Source organism: Trachypithecus francoisi, unplaced genomic scaffold (genome assembly GCF_009764315.1).
Source record: "Trachypithecus francoisi isolate TF-2019V2 unplaced genomic scaffold, Tfra_2.0 Lachesis_group12, whole genome shotgun sequence".
NCBI lineage: Eukaryota > Metazoa > Chordata > Mammalia > Primates > Cercopithecidae > Trachypithecus > Trachypithecus francoisi.
In genome coordinates this window covers 52,927,402-52,932,780 of record NW_022681457.1, presented here as the reverse complement: position 1 = coordinate 52,932,780, position 5,379 = coordinate 52,927,402, and the positions used below count along the sequence as shown (strand labels likewise).

The window sequence follows — 5,379 nt, the reverse complement described above, 5'->3', positions numbered from 1 at the left end:
AACTCCATCTAAAAAAAAAAAAAGAAAAAGAGATCAATTGAGATGAGAGTAAGCTCTGTCCAAGTAAAGGACTCTGTGCGAGTGTGCACGAGTGTGTATTTGTGTGTCTCTTACTCTGTGGAAGCTATCCATACAGCAAGAAGTTGGAAGCAATTGAAAGAAGTCCTGCTCCAGAATAATTCATTTTTGGTCTAGACTAAATGTTGTCCTTCATTAGTTGAATACATGAATAATCGCTAAAGACCATCATGAGTGAAAGCCAGAACTTAGAGGACAGCTCAGGAATCTTAATGGGTTTTGTGGCTCTCCTTACACCATAGAGAAGGTGGTTTAGATGCTAGTAAGGTCGATACATACTGTCTGAAGCTTGCCAAGCATCATGAATTTGTGCAATTCTCTGGTCTACTCACCCTGGTTCAATTTCAGACATCAAACTTAAGAGCTCAAAAGATAAATATTTTGAATTTATTTCAATATTATGATTTGTAATGTTCCACTTTTATTAACATCTTTCAAGTATTAAATTGTAATAACATCTTTTTCCCTCTCAATGCCTCCAGTCTTGGGTTTGAATCTTTTGGAAGTCAACATTCACTTGTGTTCCATCATCAAAGCTGGTAATCAACTGTATTACTGGAAGCTAACTAACTAGGGCTTTTTATTTTTTTAATGCTACCCCCCAAAATTATTTTCTTTAAATGAGTAAAAAAAGTAGTTTTAAAAAGAGCAAATTTGCTAATAATTAGATGAACCAGTCTTATGTCTTCCAGCACTTGGAAGCATGAAATTCACCAGAACTCTCACAGCATTAATTAAAAAGAATTTATGTTTTTTTAATAAAATGCTTCATGTTTTAGCTCCTTTATTCTTCCACAAAATGTGATTATGTGGGGGCTGAAGGGAATTCAGGTTAATATGTTGACACACTTAACAATGCAGGGTCATGTTGCACAATACGCTTCACTGGTTTGGTTCAGTACACCCCCTGACAGGGCCTAATCATCCCCTGCCCTAAAGGCAGAGGGAAAGAGAGGATTTTAATTACTGCTCTGTATGCAAGTTTGCCAGCATTAAATTGAGACATAATTAGGCCTCTGAATTTTAATAATTGTCCTAGCTAATTGGGCAGACAAGTACGTTATACAGCATGCCGTGATTAGATAATTAGTATTTCCAAATGACAAAATTGGGCTCTTGATTACAAATTCTACATGAAGGGGGAAAAAGGTAGCAAGCAAATCTTTACAAGTCTGTTAAGGGAGAGTTGAGCGATGTTGGTAATTTAAAGTCCATTAGGAAGCAACATTTCACTCTCAGAGCTGGATGTCTGAGACAAGGGCCTCTGGCCTCCTCTGGCTTCTCCTCAGGGTGCTCTGTTTTCCCTGGGGTCTGCTGCATCCACCTTCCCCCATCAACCCTAAGCTTAGTAGCCATCGTTGACTTTGGGTGAGGTCTGTTTCACTAGATGGCAGGTGGTAACTCTGAAAAAGAAATCACGAAGTGTAGGGAGGATAGAACAGAGAAGAGGTAATCTACCAAAGTGGGGAGGAGCTGTGTAAGTACCCAACGTGGCTTTCTCTTGCAAACAGCTGTTCTTTCAATCTTCTCCCAGAATTTACCACTCTCATTGTATCATCAGCTCCACTAAAATCTTTTTGGTGGAAAAAAAAAAATCTTAAATCAAAATCTTAAATTTCTGAAGTATTACATTATTGGAGTGAAGAGTGTGGGCATTGGAGACTGACTTGGATTTGAAGTCATCACTTACTAGGAGGGTGGTCTTGCATAAATTACTTAATCTTTCCAGGTCTCAGTTTTCTCTTCGGCAAAATAAAGAACCTTCTCTAATAAGATTGTTGAAATAATTAAATAAGATAATACACATACAGATGGTCCCCAACTTAGAATGGTTTGACTTAGGATTTCTCTACTTTACAACTTTACAATGGCACAAAAGTTCCTTGATTTATGATGCGGTTATGTTCAAATAAACCCATGATAAATTGAAAATATTATAAGTCAAAAATGTACTTTCAACTTAAAATATTTTTAATCCACAATAGGTTTATCAGGACAATCCATCATAAATTGAGGTGCACCTGTAGTTTAAAGCTCAGTGCCTGGCACGGAGTAAATGTTCAATAAATATTAGCTGTTAAATGCAAATTAAATCAATGATATTGGAAGGCACAAGGTGAAGGTGCTGGGTCTGGCTCTTTGCTATGCCAGTCCTCAGATGAAGCAAGGTTCCCTGTTCCCATTGCTTTCTGACAGAGGAGTGTGGTACTTCATTTATGCTGGGAGGTGGGGTTGAAAGGCCAGTGGCAACAGCTGCCTCCACAGCTGAAATGCCCAACCAGATTTGCTTTCTCCCCATTCTTTAAGGGTTGGCATTGCAGATAAGCCCTCCCATGCAAAAGTCATGGGGTCACATCAGTAGTGTAGGCTCTAAAGCTATGTTTTTCAAGCAAAAGGAATATCAATTGGATGAAAACTAGAACCCTTCTAAAAAATGATTGATAGGTGGTTCATGGATGACTATCTGATGAAAGTTTGTAAGGGGAAAAACTCAGAAGATCCAGATGTATATTCCTGACCACTGAGAAGGAAAATAACAACGTCTCCATGGCCTGGTCCAGTCAAAATAGATACCAGGCTGAATCAGTCTTTCTTTTTTTTTTTTTTTTTTGAGACAGAGTCTCACTCTGTCACCCAGGCTGGAGTGCAGTGCAGTGGCATAATCTCAGCTCACTGCAACCTCCATCTCCCTGGCTCAAGAGATTCTCCTGCCCCATCCTCCCGAATATCTGGGATCACAGGCACGCACCACCACACCCGGCTAATTTTTTGAGTAGAGAAGGAGTTTCACCATGTTGACCAGGCTGGTCTCCAACTCCTGACCTCAAGTGATCCGCCCGCCTTGGCCTCCCAAAGTGCTGGGATAACAGGCGTTAGCCACGGGGCCTGGCCTAAATTGGCATTTATTACTTTCTTAGAACTTTGGGCTATCTCGTTTATGAATGATGGAAGAGTTCTGCTGGGGATTTCAATTCAGAAAGCAGGGTTCTCTCTGTGGGTAAACTTCGTATCACCCAGACATAATTTCTACCGAACATCATCAATTAAATAGCGAGAGAGGAGGTCAACACCTTGAGACCTGAGGAAGAAGGAAAAATACTTACGATTAAGTGTAGGATGCAAACGTTCTGTTAGAAGCTTAGAAGCAAAGAGTAAGGTACTATTTTGTTGGATACCAGAGAAGACAGAAAGACAGAGGGAGCGGCCCTTACGACTGATTTATACAATAAGGAAATCTCTCATCTGGGGTCTCTCCGTAATTCACAGGGACCCTGCTTCCAGGGGCGCGCGTGGCGAAGAGTCCGTCCAGAGCTCCAGCCCTCACTGCACTTCCCAGGTGCCAAGACAAAACATCACTGGGTGGGGAGGGAACTGTCATGAGGATTATTCCCCGCCACACAATGCTGAGCTTCTCTCCCTCTCTTTTTGAAGAAGTGCGTTTATGACTGATCGCTCAACACCTTGTTGGTTCTGATTGCAGAAAACACACCTTATAAATATATGATAACCATCCTGTAATAGAGAGTGTGACAATTTACTTCACAGTGCGTTTCGGGCTGCTAATTGATCGTTTCAGTCCAGGGACGATTTGGAATAAATTATAGCCATCAAAAGGATATCACAGCTCATTTTGGTGGAAGGGTTTCCACGTCGCTTCGCGTTCGTCTCCCGGAGAGAACAGATTGCACCCGGCGGGCGTTGAGGAGCGGAGGGAGGGGGCAGGGGAAAAGGAGGCCAGCGGGGCGGGGAGGGGCCGAGGGCGGGGCCGGGGGCGGGGCAGCGTCGCCCGCGGCGGCTGCAGGTCCGCGGCTGGACGGTAGAGGCCTCCCTTTCGAGGAGGCGGTGCTGGGACGGGCTCTCGGCTGCAGGCTGGGGCTCCGCTCCCCGGCGCGAGCCCGCGCGTGGTTCCCAGTGAAGTCCCCGAGCGGCTGGGCCCAGCGTGAGTATTCTCAGCCCGCTGTCCTCCCCCTGCAGGCGGCAGCGCCCGTTTATTTGAGGTGAGAGTCTCCCTCGGGCAGAGGGCCCTGCTTGGGGCGGGGGTGCTCGCGTGCACGGGGTCGCACCTCCTGCCCGAGGCTTCCCCTCAGCCGGGCTGCTCCGCAGGGCAGACGCGGTGATCCAGGGCCCTGCGTTCTGCGCTCCTGGAGCTGGGGGTAGCGAGGCGTGGAGGCGCCGTGGCCCCTTTGGGGGCTTTGTGTGCACTTGGGGCTCGTGACTCGGATAGCTCTGGTTCCCACGCTGCAGTCGGGTAGGAGGCTAGTGGAGAGACCCAGTCTGGAGGGAGCGATGCCCGCCGCAAACCTCAGGAGAGGGCCGGCCCGGCGAGACGGCGCAGCGAGGTGATGCCGAGGTCGCCTGGGGGTCGCGAGGGCAGCGGGTGACGCGCTGTGGAGCGCGGCGAGAACGACGGCCCCTGACCTCGGAGCGCTCACCAAGGCCACGCCGAGGTGGCTGGACCCTGCCCCGGGGAGATCCCCGCGGCCGGCCTGGGCCCCAGCCTGCCTCAGAGACGGCCTCTCGCTTGGATTTCAGTTTCCAGCAAAAGTGTGTGCCATTGTGTGGCGGTCGTGGAGGAGGGAGACCCAGGCGCCTGTCTATCGCTGGATGGGATTGGAATTTGAAGAAAAAATGTCCCTACCCATGGTTGCGGATTCTTGCCTATCTGGCCGCCTCCAGTCCCGCCCACGAGACCTCCAGCTTTCATTCTCTTCCTAAATTAAAGCCCGAGGACTGAGGCCCTTCACGCGTAGCGTAGCCCCATCCCTGGTGCCCAAAGCCGGCCCTCGCACGGCGGTTCTTAGCTTTTTAGTCTCTGTCACGCTAATACATGATGTCAGTCCAGGTCAGGGATGATTCCATGCAGGCGATTTTGACAGCAGTCATCATACCAAGCTATTAGGAAGTGTGATGTCAGTGCGTTCTGGAAGGACAGATAATATATAAACCAGTTCTTGACACGGTATCTCACAAGGAACCATCTGAGGCCATCAGTAAAAGAGTCATTTTAATTCACACACTAAAAATATTTGTGTTTAGTTAACATCGTGCAAATGTTGAAAGAAGTATTTATCATTTTGTAGGTATTTATCAATGTACTCAAAAAGGTCCCTATAGGAAGGAGGAGGTTTTATTTCCATTCTGTCATAAACTGAGGAACAGAGATGTTATGTAACCAAATAGTCTAAGTAAGTTAGTGAGAGAGCTCTATTTTTGAGACCAAACATTTTCTAAAACTGGAATAATTGGAAAAATCAAGTCCAAATTTAAGCAGATGCTTTAAGCTTAACATTATATGATAGC

At 46.3% G+C, this 5,379-nt stretch overlaps 1 long non-coding RNA gene across 1 annotated transcript; it reads right to left on the bottom strand.

The window, feature by feature from the left end:
• Nucleotides 1–808: 808 nt before the first annotated feature.
• LOC117093854 lies at nt 809–3,802 on the bottom strand. Its single transcript, XR_004441280.1, has 2 exons — nt 3,291–3,802; nt 809–1,481 (listed from the first exon to the last, which is right to left on the bottom strand). It is a non-coding gene; the product is annotated as an uncharacterized LOC117093854 (long non-coding RNA).
• Nucleotides 3,803–5,379: the final 1,577 nt, after the last annotated feature.